This window comes from Periophthalmus magnuspinnatus, chromosome 22, assembly GCF_009829125.3.
Source record: "Periophthalmus magnuspinnatus isolate fPerMag1 chromosome 22, fPerMag1.2.pri, whole genome shotgun sequence".
In the NCBI taxonomy this organism is placed as follows: Eukaryota; Metazoa; Chordata; class Actinopteri; order Gobiiformes; family Gobiidae; genus Periophthalmus; species Periophthalmus magnuspinnatus.
Window position 1 is genome coordinate 7679002 of NC_047147.1, and position 15558 is coordinate 7694559.

Genomic DNA, 15558 nt, shown 5'->3' on the forward strand with positions numbered 1-15558 from the left:
AGGACTGAAAAGTAAAAGTACTATATATTATTATTTGAGGCCTGGTGAAAAAGCTGAGAGGTTTATTTTTTACACGCTCATAATTTAAGCAAACTAAAATCTACTTATAAAAACAGCTAGGGAAAAAAAATCATTGGTTTTGTTCAGCACAAATCTTGATCAAAATCGATATATTTAAAACTTCAAATTTCAAAATCTGCAGACAACACTATTTCTTTTTACTCTTTAAGTACATTTTTAAAGGGGTACTTTAAAACTTTTACTTAAGTAGATTTTTGCATGTGATACTTTTACTTGTGTATTTTTTGCTCCTGTTTCTTTACTTTTACTTAATAATAAAATAAAGCTGAACACTTCTTCCAGCACAGCAAAGACGTGCTCTGGGTCCCCACATTCAGATGAGCGTAATCAGAGAAACATGTGGTCTGTTTGTATCAAAACAAACATGGCAGCGATTTTAATAGATTCTTTTTCCAGACCAGAGTTTAGTTTGTTTTCATACCTGACACTTTGGACTTCTCACTCACGCTCTTCCTCAGTGCGGTCACGTGATGTTGCTGCGTCCGGTCGGCTGATTTAAATAGACTTTGGCGCTGTCTTTCTACCGGTGGAGGCAAAACGACAGCGCCATCTGCAGTCCGACTTCTTCAGGACCGTATCTCATGTATGTGTCACGTTTTTTTACTCTCACACACCTGGGGTACTGTCCCGAGGAAGTCGGACTGCAGATGGCGCTGTCGTCCTGCCTCCACCAATAGGAAGACAGCGCCAAAACCTTTAAATCAGCTGAACGGAGAGTCACGGCCATATCACATGACCATAGCACAATCAACACCTTGGACTTGGAAAATTATTTATTCAAATAAATTAAGGGAAGACCAAATGAACCTCACTGGACTAAACATGGCGGCTTATGAGGAAAAGACGGGAAAAACATCGCAAAGTTCAGCAAGATCAAGGAATGAAGCTCTAAAACATGAAATCTGAGGTGAAAGATTTTTGTTCTAAATTATAAATGACCAATGAGCTTGTCCGTAAGTAAAATAAATGCACCACTTTCTGAGCTAATCCCGCGACGCAGAGGAGACAAACTAAATCCCATACACAAAATTTCAGTCTGGTTTTGTAATTCTGCACCTACAGCGTAAGACGACCACAAATCAGCAGCAAGAAGCCACACCAGCACATCCATATAGACCTGATGGGTGAAGTGTCTTGCCCAAGAACAGTTTCCTGGCAGTTATTGTTTGCTTTGAAAGTATAAAACTGCACAAAAGAATGAATCTGCAGGAGTAGCCAAGTAGATGCCATAGAAATAACACAGTGATTGTTTATAGTTTTGAAAAGTGTTGAATAAACAGTTTGAAATAGCCAGAATTTACTGCGAGTGTATTCGGATATTCAGGGTAATAACGGTCCATAATGGGTCATCATTTCGATCTAATACTTGAAACTACGGTAAAGTCGAGGCGTTTTAAAAGTTGCAACCTCAGAACGAATGAGAATCTGTGGACCATAAAACCCTCTATGAACCACCTCGAGCAGATCTGAACAGAAGCTGCAGATCTGATGCTACTGTCCATTAAAGATGATGTAAAGGGATGAGATTAGGTCTGACAGAGTTTGGCACTGAGGCAGTTTATAAACAAAAACAACAGAATGAGCTGCGCTTGGCACCGAGACCTGCCAGATGTCCACAACCTTGTTAGAGCCCATTTAAACACAAGATTTTCTGCATGAGTGTACAATCGTAACAGGCTGCCAGAACCAGAGCTCTGCACTGTTCAAGTGATCAATGAGTAGAGGCCAGGACACAAGCGCACAATCCCACTCATTTGTTATAACAACAGGCCTGTCCGCTCAATGGAGTTTGTAAAATACGCACGGGATAGGTCACAATTCAAGTAACCTTTTTGGAGATGACACAAAGTAAAGAGCAGTGATGGAAGATAACGTAGTACAAGAAGTCAAGTATTGTGCGTAAGTAGAATTTTGAGGTATCTGCACTTTACTTAAGTACATTTTACAGTGGATACTTTTAACTTTTACTTCACTACATTGAGAGGAGTGTCTGTACTTTCTACTTCACTACATTTTTGATCAGAAATTAAAAATAAAAAGTACTTTTCATATGATCTGAGGAGTTATTTTTACCATGTTCGAGTTATTATGCAAACAAAGTTTTCAAGTTCAAGCTTCGGATTTGAGCAAACAAGAACAAACACACAGAAATTCAAGAGAGAAAAACAAAAACTGTTTTGTATTGCTACATTTTAAAACAATATCACTACATTCAACACTTTAACAAATGAACACTTGGGTGAAATACTTTTACTTTTTACTCGTTTTACTTTCATGTGAGTAAAAAGTAACTTGAGTAACTTTTTACCTCAGTATCTGTACTTTACTTTTTCAAAATAGAGTACTTCATCCACCACTGGTAAAAAGAATAAAAAGTATTTTAAAAAGTATAAAATAAGTCATCTTGTTGCTATAGCTGCTCCATTTAAAGAGGCTGGAACTGTTTCTTATTGTCTAATCGATACGGCCATTACAAAGGTCCAGTCAGATTTTTTATGATGAATTTACATGACACGAGAAACAAAGTATACAGTATGTAGTATTAAAACTACAAATAGGGCAGTGCAAGGAATCAAATTTTACTTATGGTCAAGATTTAGTTATCTTTGATCGTCAGTGAAGCCTCTGTCAGAAAAGGCATGTTTGGAGCAGATTTCAGACTTTGGAGGAAGAAATTCAACTCTTTTCCGTGTTAATTGACGTTTTGCCGTTAAAATTTTGGCTTTTTTAAGTTCTGGAAATAAATATCAAACAGCATTTAGACCATCTGTACGGATAAGACTAAACAAAATCGTGTTGGAAATTGTGATCAATTCATATGACAAAGAAACGGTGGTATTTGTTCATTTGGAAAAGTTACAAAAACAACCAGATTTAGTGATTAGTGTTGAGACAAAACTCCAGCTTTAATCCCAGCATGTTCCCTGTACATTTCACTCCCTCCACTGAGCACAGAACCGTGAGCGCACCTCCGTGACTTTCTGCTGTTTTGATTGAGAGGTGTGTTTTAAGTGAGTGATTCGGGGACGAGGATCTGCTGTTATTGTGACAACCACACGGGGAGAAGGCGGCTAATCAGCTCCACACAACAACTATCACCCACAACAAACTATCAATACTCGGATAAAGTACACAAGTGTTGTCTTTGCTGCACATTTACATCATAGTATATAGGGAATGGACAAATTTGTGCTTTATACTTGCGCTGTCATGATACTAACATTTAAAGCTCGATTTGTATACTAAGAAAGAGACTCGATACTCTTTTTTTTCGTAGTACTTTCTTTTATATTCCTAATCCCTCAGTCGTCCAGGTAGGTTTCACAGTGCTCCAAGGGCGTATACTAGTTTATGTGTCTTATATTTGTTCTGATACAGCTCAAATTATTCTAAAGATATTCAAAAAAGGTTCAGATCTGTCCTGTGAATGTGACTTTTTTATGTACCGATACTTGATACGAGTTTTTGTATCGATTGCCGTCTGATTTCTGATACTTTTAACAACCCTAAATGATTAAATTATATCTTTATTACAGCGAGTAGCACAAGAAGAACTAGCCTCGTTGTGATAGAAGTGACAAAGCTTCAGGTCTGGGTGACACGATAAAAAAAACAACATGATTTCTCCCTCAGAATCATCGATCACAATTTTCTAATTACAAACAATTACAAAATTTCCTCAACATAAACTTGATTAAAAACATCCGAGCTAATCACTGACAGTTTGAAATGACAGAAAACCAATCTCTATCAACATTAATTGCACAGCTCTACTTCCAGATGTACTTCAGTAATCTGACGTGACTGGGGAGAGAATACAAATGTAGTCAAATGAATCCTGCGCACAAATATCATGGATTCTAAAAGTTTTGAAAGTTCCATTGCTGCGATGCCACCTCTGAAGATACAACCCCAGAAAAAGCAGTAGGGACAGCCTCCTCTGTTTGCCCACGCTCTCCCTATTATTGAATTAGCACGAGCCGGCCAAAGATAACAACAATTAAAGCAGTTAGTCCCTAATGATGATCAGCCGTGTGTTTGATCAGAGTCGCTCGGAACAAACGGCTTCATTAGTGGCACTCCTTACACACGCCTAATCATGGTTTGTCACTACCTAAGCTTGTTTTTTTAATGTGGCAGAGGTGGACAGTGCGACTACTTTTATTTGAGTAACTTTTTTCAAGAAAATGTACTTCTCTGAGTAGTTTTCAACCATCAAACAGTTACGGACTTGAGTCATTTTGTTGACTTTTAGTTTGTGAGCTTCATCTCGACAATATAAAATTATTCAAACATTTCAGTTTTTTTCATTTTTTTTTTTCATTTTTGTAATTTTGTGTGTCCAAAAATACCAGAATCTGTCCACTATTTATTTGCAACTCATAAATCAGTTTTTCTAGAAATTTTACATCTACTCAGTACTCAAGTGGTAGTTTCTCCAAATACTTTTTTCATCTGTACTTGAGTATTATTTGAGGAACTACTTTTTACTAATTGAGTAGTATAATTTTAAAGTAATAATGTTGTTTTGGCTTTTATTCCCACCTCTTTCTGTCAGAATAAACAAAGTACTAGTGTCACGTGCCACCAGGACTACGCTGATGTAAAAGACGTAGAACTGGGTGTAGAACAAAAACAGGAGAGGTGTCCAAAAAGATAAACAATATTTATTTTACAAAAAGACATTGAAATTAAATAACTGGGTAATACTAAAATAAACTGAAGATGAACTAAGGTCACTGCAGCGGAGGAGGAGGACCCACTGGTCGCTGGTCTGGTGCCCCGGGACTTTTATCCTCCAGCTCATTACCACCTCGTCCGTAACAACTACTAATACTACCGCTCTATCTTAAGTATCCTTTTACTTTAAATTACACCAAAATGTTGCTAAATCACTGTCTTTGTGTTAAAATGCTCCTCCTGTTTGCTTCATCTGCTGCTATTAACGGTCAACTAAGGTCAACACTACGACTTACTGTTACATACAACTGTTTTACGTTTTACTTTCCCTTCGCTCTTCTCTTCATCTTGGATCTTGTTTATTTAACGCACACACACGCACACACACGCACACACACGCACACACTGATAGCTTGTGTAAAGCAACATCAAAATGAAATGCTAATATTTACAAATCTTGGTTTCAAATCTCATGCTTCACCGAGGCCAATATCCGCGCTGCATACTAACATAGAACGTCTTATTGGTCACTTCACCCGCCTTTATGAGCGTTATGAGCGACTGGAGGTGGGGGCTGTAGTCGGTGCCAGGGGTGCAGACGCAGTTCAACTATAGAGAGTCTAGAAAAGTGACAAATAATAACGAAAAGTTGAAAAATGAAGTTTAAATTTCATATATATGAGCAAAACCCCTTTCCCGTTCCATTGTGCTCTATGCGTGCTCAGAACCATCCACCCATTTTCTTCGCTTGTCCAGGGTCGGGTCGCGGGGGCAGCGGACTAAGCAGGTACTCCCAGGCTTCCCTCACCCCAGACACTTCCTCCAGCTCCTCCGGTGGGACCCCAAGGCGTTCCCAGACCAGCTAAGGACATAGGTGGTCAGAACTTTACATCTAAATATCTCAGAATTACCCAGAACGCAGATAATGTGGATGAATTATTATTGTTCCTGCATAATTAATAATACCCACAATGCCACAGTTTATATAGCATTTATTATGCAATGTGCTCAAATTACATTCATATATACTGTAGCTGGGTTTCATGCGCCATATTTAATACAGTTTGTTGAAATTCTTTGAGTTTTTAGATCTAGTAGACAACAGAAATGATCAGGTTCAACATTTGTGAATTCACCGTTTAGATATTTCATGGCAAAGTACAATGTAAACAATAGGAAAATCCCCTATCCCCCGAGCAATTAGGAGAATTAGAACTGAAACGACATGATTTCATATCTGGTCAGTGATGATGGCAGCATATTTCTGGGGGTGCGCCATGTTAACAAGCAAGAACAAAACGTGTAACTTGTAGGGTGGCTGCGGTGGTCATTACCAATCCAAAGTGGCCCTTGGAGAGAATACAAAGGAACATTTTGAACTAAACAGACATGAGAAATGCCAGCCTCACTGGTGTGGATCCAAAAATACTCGGTCACTGCCAGCTATACCACTGTGATGAGATTAACCAAAGACATGTAATTAGCAGTGTGTGTGTTGTGTGAATGGGAGGGCTGTCTGAGCGCTCGTCCCTGATCAGAACTGTCTCCTCACTAAAGACCCAATAAAGGATCTTTATTAGACGCTCAAAACTTAAACATAACATTTAGAGAGTAAAGAGATTAGCCAAGTTCTGCGTCACTGTGTGTGAACTGAATGCATTGTAATGTTTTTATATCAGCAGCCATGTTTCAGAAAAAGTCCAAAATGAATGTTTCAGAAGTTTGGATATGTGTGTTCTATTAGGACAAGTTATAGAGCAGGTTTGTGGAGAGGCGACCCACACAGTATGATGTTTTTAAAGGCTTTTTTTGGCAATAAAAACACCTAGAATTGATTAATTTAACGTGGTTTCCTGATCACAAACAAACCTGAAGTTGTGTTTTATTTCATTCACACGTTTAACACACAAACCCTGCATATTTAGGCTGAGTTCTCATACAGAAAACGCTCAGTTCCACCTTGTGATGTCATCATGTGGTAATACAGGAAGTGCTCTGCTGCGTTTTTAAACTCCGCACACCTTCACTGGAATTATTTGGATAATTTCAGCGCTGGAATTTCTTGACTTTACTGAACAAAGAGTAAAACGTGGCTGTTTACTTGAAAACCACCACTTCATGACATCACAAAGTGGAACAGAGCATTTTAAGCTAAGAAACAAAACACAACTCCAGCTATGTTTTTGAGGAATCATTTTGCGTAATATCAGACCTTTAAGTTTAATATTATACCACGGAACAACTACAGCACTGATCTAAACAAAGTTAAAATATAAATAACCAATATATATCGTTATTTGTACATCGTTTATAATTTCAGCTAAAAGTTCTGGCGCCCCACCTGAGACACACGGAGGCGTAGGATTGCGAGGAAAACAATGGAGAACAAGATCTCAGCTATAGGCGCATTGATTTATGGAGAGATGGGACCAGCCCTGATAGAGAGATTCTGTTGGAGGGAGAGCAGAATCAAGAGCGGGGTTAATGAAATCCAAGAGGAATGGTGCAGGAGGAGAGAAAGATGGCACCGATTCTGCATTGTTAGTATGAGAAAGTTGAACGCGCGTGTTAGGAGACTGATGCAGGGCCAGGCAAATGGAACAAAAAAAAAGCTGAATACATTATCGGCCATGGGAGAGGCTGACAGAGTGGATTTATGAACGAGGCATGTTCTGAATATGTAAATATGAGAGAAAGTGCTACAGTGGGGGTTTCGAAATGTGCAGATCTGATGTGATTGATAGAGTTGTAGGGCATTAGAGAGACACAATAGTTTGTTTTTACTTTTAAAACGAGAAGATTGACTGTAAGGTATTTTCTAGCAGTGCAGCACTACTCCAAACTGGTATCTTGATTTACTCATGTTAAAGTAAATAACATGTGCCCAACTGTGGATATGGATGGCATGGGGGATCACCTGGACGCTATGGAGACCTGGAGGACTCTGGGCAAAAAGATAACAGCTATAGCTATGTTCTGGTCATTTTGGTTAAAGCCACATCTCAGGAGTGTGTGATTCCCACTTTGAGAGGGTCATAAAATGCTCACCTTTTTCGACGTTGCCTAAAGGTTCTCACCACGCTGATAAAAAGAAGACTCGCCTCACAAACACATACACTGGGAGACCCTATAGAAGCTGCCAACAGGCACATTTCTGGACTCTCTTCTGTCGTTTCTGGAGAGTCAGTTGCGTTGTTATTCACTTTACCTGTGTGGAACTCATTAAAACTTCTGACTTTGTTTCAGTCTCTTGGTCTTCTTTGACGCTTACACCAGAAACGAACAATTCCTACAATAAACCGCCTCGAACTTATTGCACAGCGTGTAATTTGACGTCAGTTGGCCACAGATGTCGCAAATTCATAATCATACGTTTGGCAGTTCTGCAGCTGTACATACTGCCGTTTTGTTCTTGGGCAAGACACTTCACTCACGTTACTTTACTGTATGAGAACGTGTCCGTAAGTGCGATCGTCTGCATCCAATTCCACAATGGCGTTACCGTATTCACCTGAAGCACAAGACTGTAATAAAAGTGAGTGAAGTGTGATGATCAAAGACACAACAACAATACGCAAAGCTGGTAGTTGCAGATTTAACTCCGAAATTTGTCATAAAATAGTCCCGTTAATGTTGTTCTTCGCTGCTCAAATGTGTTATTTTCGGCGTACGTCACTATTACAACAACAATAATACAAAAACTCAATATTTAGACGTTATATTTTTGATTTGAGCAAAAGTAAAGCTCGCTGTTGAAACACCGCCTCAAGCCAGTGAAGGAAAAGTAGGTTAACGAAGCAATATTGTTGTCAAAATTTCAAAAGCACAATTTTTAATAAGAGCCATCTATACACACTATATTATATTGTGGGACTGACAGGGGCAGCGTGATGCATTGTTTGTAATGAGGACCAAATATCTCAGGAAAAAGGCACTTCAAGAAGATCCCAGACAAAGAGAGAGTTTCCGGACGCTCGGAGTCTAATAATGTTTGTAGTTTTTGTGAAAAATGTGAGAGGAAGGAGATGACAGAGACAGATACAGAAGACGAATTCATCCACTCTGAATCTGCAGGCTGTGTAAAGGGTCTGTCTGTTATTCTCCGAACATGCAGCGATACGGAGGAACACTGACGATATGGGATTCCTACAGCTATTCTAGTCATAACTTTGCACTTTGACATGAAATATCCAAAAGGTAAATTCACAAATGTTGAACCTGATCATTTCTATCAGTGACTAGACCCAAGAACTCGCTGTATTACAACAAGATTTGGATTTTTAGATTCATTTTAGCTGCCTCCATTTGTCTCTAGAATATGGTGATGTCATCTGAAAAACAGCTATAACAGAACAGTAGAAGTAATAATGAGTAAGGTCCTATATTTTATTAGTAGATATTTAATTCAGTAACTTCAAGAAAACTTTTTACACTCTATTTACTTGTACTTTTTGAAATCCAGGCTCAAAACTGTTCTATTTAGCTGTGCATATGACTGAAAGGTTTTTATTCTTCTCTTTTAACGTTAATTTTATGATGATTATTCATGTTTTCATTTGTTGTATTGTGATTTTAATGTGTTTCTTATTATCTAAAGCACTTTGCAGTCCTTCATGTACGAATTGTGCTATACAAATAAACTTATTGTGCCTTGTACTTGAGTAATACAATTTTAAAGTACCAATAACTCTATTTGAGTAAATGATTTGGTTACTCCAGTCTCATAAGCTACCTGTACTTTACTTTAAAATGGGTACTTTTACTGCACTACATTTGAGAGCAGGTATCTGTACTTTCAACTCCACTACATTTTTTTTTTACTAGACTGAAAAGTACAAGACCTGGGTTTATTTTTAACCTGTTCGTAGTTGGAACGAACAAAAAAATACAAATAAAAACAGCTAGAAAAATACAGTCAGTTCTATTGTTTCTGTTGAGCAAAATTCAACACAAATATTTCTCAAAATCACTACATTTGAAGCTTTATGAGATGTCAAAATCTGTGCAAAATAGTTTTACTTTTTACTCTTAAAGTACATTTTTAAACGGGTACTTAATCATATTTACTTAAGTAGGTTTTTTCATGTGATAATTTTTATTTTACTTGAGGATTGTTTTGCTCCGATATCAACTTATTTAAGTAACAAAATTCAGTACGTCTTGAGTATTTAAGTAACAAAATTGAGTGTCTTCCTCCACTGCTCATGTGACCAAAACCTTCTGGTCTAGTCTTTACAAATAAACAGAATTTTCATAATTTGATGTTTGCCTGTATCAATATTAAATCATAAAACAGACTTGCATCAAACTGTTACTGAAGTAGAATTAGTATGAATGAATTACTTGCACAGATACTTTTTTTGGATGGATTTGATGTGAAAGCCGAGGATGTAGAGGATGGTTGGATGAAGGCCGCAGATTTGTTGTGGAGAGAAGAGCCCATCGGCAAATAAGAAAGTGTCGGATTTCACTCAAGCGTACAGACAATCTTTCATGGCTGAAGACTCCTATTTTTAATAATGCCAACTTAATTAAAGGCACGGTTTGTCGCTGTTTTTGACATCAATAAATCTTTAGCGCAGTCATTTTGAAATATTAGGATGATTACTGCAAACAAATAAAGACAGTGCCAGGAAAATGAGCCGTGTTGCCCAATCACAACATGAATTTGTCCTTCACGCCAACAACTTGAGTTTAGCTTGAGAGAAAGCAATTAAGCAGCAGACAAGAAGCTAAAGATTTTTGGCCCCTGTCTCCAAATAGACACATGAACATCGCTTTTCCATCTGCCCACTGTTAGCACACTTTGGCTTTGAGAAAGGCTCTTCTGTCTTTCTGTCTCGTTTTCTCTATCTCTCCCTCTCTCACTCTCTCATTCTTCCCCATTCTCTCCTCTGTGTCCTTTTATTCTTTCGCTCCATCTTTTTTCTTCTCTTTTTCCTTCTTCCCCCCAACCCACCTTCTCTCCTGCCCTCTTTCCAACTCACCCTCTCTCTCCCTCCCTTGTCTCTCTTTCTCCTCCCTCTCTCCCACTCATCCCCCTCTCTCCTTCCCTTCTCTCTCTTTCTCCCCCTCTCTCTCGCTCATCCCCCTCTCTCCTTCCCTTCTTTCTCTCTCTTTCTCCCTCCCTCTCCCATGCACGCCCTGTCTCCTCCTTTCTCCCCCCATTCATGCCCTCTCTTCCTCCCTTCTCTCTCTTTCTCCACCTCTGCCACTCACTCCTCTCGTCCTCCCTTCTCTCTCTTTTTCTCCCACTCATCCCCCTCTCTCCCCTCTTGCCTTCTCTCTCTTTCTCTCACTCACTCCCTCTCTTCCTCCCTCCCTTCTTTCTCTTTCTTCCGCTCTCTCCCTCCCTTCTCTCTCCATCTGTCTTTCTCCTACTCTCCTTTTTCTCTCTTTCCCTCTATTTCTCTTCTTCCCTCACGTTCTCTCTCCCTCCCTTCTCTCTCTTTCTCTCCCCGCTTTATCACCCTCTCTCTCTTTTCCTCCCCACTCTCGCTCCCTCCCTCTGTCTCCTCTCTCTCTTTTCTTCCCCCACTGTTCCTCCCTCGCTCCCTCCCTCTGTCTCCTCTCTCTCTATTCCTCCAACGCTCTCCCTCCCTCGCTCTCCCTCCTTCGCTCCCTCAATCTGTCTTCTCTCCCTCCCTCGCTCTCTTTCCTCCCTCCCTCTGTCTCCTCCCTCTCTCTCCCTGCCTCCCACCCTTTCTCCCTCTCTCCCTCCCTCCTCCTCTCCCTCCCTCCCTCCGTCTCCTCCCTCTCTCCTCTTGTAATGGGCCCATTCCTCACTCCCTCCCTCTGTCTCCTCCGTCTGTCTCCTCCCTTCCTCTGTCTCCTCCCTCTCCCTCTCTCCCTCCCTCGCTCCCTCCATCTGTCTTCTCTCCCTCCCTCGCTCTCTCTCCTTCCTCCCTCTGTCTCCTCCCTCTCTCTCCCTCTCTCCCACCCTTTCTCCCTCTCTCCCTCACTCCCTGCCTCCCTCCCTCTCCCCCCCTCCCTCCTCCTCTATCTCCCTCCCTCTGCCTGCTCCCTCTCTCCTCTTGTAATGAGCCCATTCCTCGCTCCCTCCCTCTGTCTCCTCCGTCTGTCTCCTCCCTCCCTCTGTCTCCTCCCTCTGTCTCCTCCCTCTGTCTCCTCCCTCTCTCCCTCTCTCCTCCTGTAATGGCTCCATATGCTGTTCTCAGTGGTATTTTGCTGTTATTTAAACCCTAAACTCTCTCCGGTCTATTCCAGTATTACTTTACTTGGTGCTTATAACACTACATTGGATTTCTTTTACAGTTTGGCTTGTAAATGCTCAAATTACGGCATATGTCACAAGTTAATAAAAACTGTGAAATTGTCCAAGAAAGTAACAGCTTAAGCAGAATGAAAAGTCGTCTTGATATATTGATGTAATATTTAAAAGCAGCATTATTCATCTTAGCCATATTAATGAGTCAGAGGCTGTACAACAAAAACACACTGGTCAGCCTTTATATCTTTGTCATATTTGGGTTCAGGACTTGCACTGTTATTATTGATTGATACTTTGTAGTGACATCACGCTGGGGGTGTTCTACATGTATCTATTGGCAGAATGTTGAGCAGTTGCTATGGTGACACAATGCACCGATTAGCAAACACAGACAGGAAAAATTTTAAGATTGATTACACACTTTTTCAATACTTTACGAAGATGTGAGTCTGGACGCTGGTGACTTTCTCTGTTTTCAAATGGATGTGATTGACAGGCGGATTAGCCAATCAGAGACATGCATGGTCCGTCTATATGGGAAATATTAAAGGAAGAAAAAAAAATACCACATGGGGCTAAAAACATCACAGATTGCACAATCACATTTGACCAGGCTTGAGATACAAAGGAGGAAGTAATGACCAGACTGATATCAAAGTGTATAAAAAATACTGAGAGATATAATTCTGACTGACAACTCAAAAAAAAAAAGCAAAATGAATTTAAACAACACACTACTGGGGGCATTTCAACAATAAAGGTGAAGCTGGCTAATGCTAAGTAACTCGTGACTGTAATTTTACATGTGAGAAAATAGTTTAACAGCATAAATCATCTCACGTGTTGTAGTTCCAACCAAGTCAGCACTTTCTGGTCAGATTGTGTTAATATAAAGCTCAGGTTAAGTCTAACTTGAGAAACAGAACTTCAGACAGAGTAGTGCCTCAGTTAGCATCACACCCGCAGGGAATGTTGATGATGTAGCTGCAAAGTATCAATACCGTATCATTTGGATGTGAGTGCTCATTCATTGTCCCACCCCATCCCATGTCAGTCCGACCTCCTCTCACTCTCTCTCCACCCTCTCTCCCCAGTTCCGTACAGTTGCCCCCCCCCCTCCTCCCCTCCTCGCTCTCTCTCAGTCCCATTCAGTTATCCCCTCTCCCCTCACCTCCTCTCTCTCTCTCTCCGCTCTCTCTCCCCTGTCCCATACAGTTTTCCCCCTCCCCTCACCTCCTCTCTCTCTCTCTCCACTCTCTCTCCCCTGTTCCATACAGTTTTCCCCGTCCCTCTCTCTCTTTCTCTCTCTCTCCTGCTACCCCCCCTCCATCCCTCCTGTCTCTCCACTCACTCACCCCTGCCCCATACAGTTTTCCCCCTCCCCTCACCTCCTCTCTCTCTCTCTCCGCTCTCTCTCCCCTGTCCCATACAGTTTTCCCCCTCCCCTCACCTCCTCTCTCTCTCTCTCTCTCCACTCTCTCTCCCCTGTCCCATACAGTTTTCCCCCTCCCCTCCCCTCACCTCCTCTCTCTCTCTCTCTCTCTCCACTCTCTCTCCCCTGTCCCATACAGCTGCCCCTCTTCTCGCACTCACCCTCACCTCCTCTCTTCCTCTCTCTCTTCCTTCTCCTGTGAAGTTGTCCTTCTACTCTCTCATCCCCCCGTCCCTCCTCTTCTTCTTCTTCTTCTTCTTCCTCCTCCTCAGTGCAGAGTCAGCAGCAGTGATTACACACACATTAGTGCTCTCAGTCATGTCAGCACACCTCACCTCACTCAGAGCATCCATCCAAGTGTCACTCCAGGCTAATGAGAGCAGTATTGACATGTACAGAGGGCCCGTGAATGGGGGGATATATATATATGGCAGATTAAAATTATACAGCCTTGTACAATTCTGATTAGATTTGAGATAACTACATTTCAGACATTCCATATAAACACTCAGTCAACAGCGAAATGTACTTTGACGATAGGAACCTGCGAATAGACATAAAAAAAATCAATTTCTAATTCAATTATTTTGTATAACCCTCTATATAGTTATAATCCATGACACCTGTGGATTATTATGTATGTATGTATGTATGTATAATTTGGACATTTTAAACCACAATATTCATCTTAAACAGTGTAAAACGACTGCTGACTTCTGATTTATAAAACTGCAGTGCCCAATAGTAGTAGGCGTTACCGTAAACGTCATCACAACAAAAAGCTGTGAAGTTCTCGGCCCCATGCGATGCTGCCAAATCCTACACGTATCATCGATTAAGAAAATAAAACCGGAGAACTAAGTAAGTATAGAGCAGTGGGTGTATGCCGGTGAAAATGGGAGTCGTTCGACAAAATTCGCCTTGAAAATGAGCCAAATAATAACCGCTTTCGTACTAGGCAGTGTGGGTGAAGGTGAAGTGTCTTGCCTAAGGATATAGCAACGTTTTTTGCGACTGGCGCCCCCCTGTGGCACCTCGAAATACAACTTTAAGTGAGTAAATGGTGAGGGCAAACAACTAGAACATGGTTAAAATGGGTACGCTTTAAGAAAAATGCAGCTTTAACCAACAAACAGTTAGAAAATCAAACAGAACTAATATGGACAGAACTATCACCAGGCAAAAGTATTACAAAAATAGTCTCACGTTTCAAATATCTGCTTCAATAACTTGTATAAATCATATCGTGTCGGCAATTGGGCTCAACCTTATACAGAGAAATTAGGTTAAGCGCATAACAGGACTAAACTTGGACCAAACAAGCACTAAATAAAAACACCGCAATAACAATACAAGGTTAATACAATTCCAGGACTTCTAGGACACGTCTAAAACGAGACGCTGAAAAATACCACTGTAAATGTGATATATCGCCCTAACTCGAACATCACAAAAACAGAAATCAAACTGTCTTTCAGTGAAACAAAATGGTGACTTCATATTGATATTTTGCCCTCAGTTTGAGCCTCCCTCTTCTCCGCGGAGGACAGAGGAGGAAGTTAAATTAATTTCTCCACTTCCAACCCTCTGGGCACTAGTCGCTTGTCTATGAATATTTCACAGTGTGTATTTAAAGAATCTGGTCTCTCAAAGCGATTAGCCCCACAATGAAAAGTCCTGATTAAGCAGCACTCCGGTCTATTGTTGACACTGTGGTAATGACTTCCCTCTGTTTATTTTAGTGATAATGAGTTCTGACCTTAGCCTGACTTTTCCCTTAAGAAGTGGGACTATGAATACAACAATGCTTCATTTTGTAGTGGGTGATAACAAACTTGCAAATTCAAATTATGCCCACAGGTTTCGAGTTGTGTTAGTGGAGAATTAACTTAGTTTCAAAAATGTTTTTATTTAGAGGTACTGACGAATTATAGACAACTTTGTAGAACTGATTAATTGATACCACTTTCATTTCAATTATTGCCCTAATCAAATACAAAACTGTGCAAATGAAGAGAAAAGTTAAAGGTGAACTATGAAATTGTTTGTCGCCATGGAGAAGTTACTTTGCCTGAATCGTAATTTAATAATCTGGTAAAAAAAAAAAAAAACTAATCGGTTTTTAATGTTTTAT

General features: G+C 40.4%; 1 protein-coding gene across 3 annotated transcripts in view; it reads right to left on the reverse strand.

The window, feature by feature from the left end:
• The window catches only part of slc8a3 (solute carrier family 8 member 3), a 136420-nt gene that overhangs the window by 12580 nt on the left and 108282 nt on the right, over positions 1-15558 (reverse strand). The window lies entirely within an intron of this gene.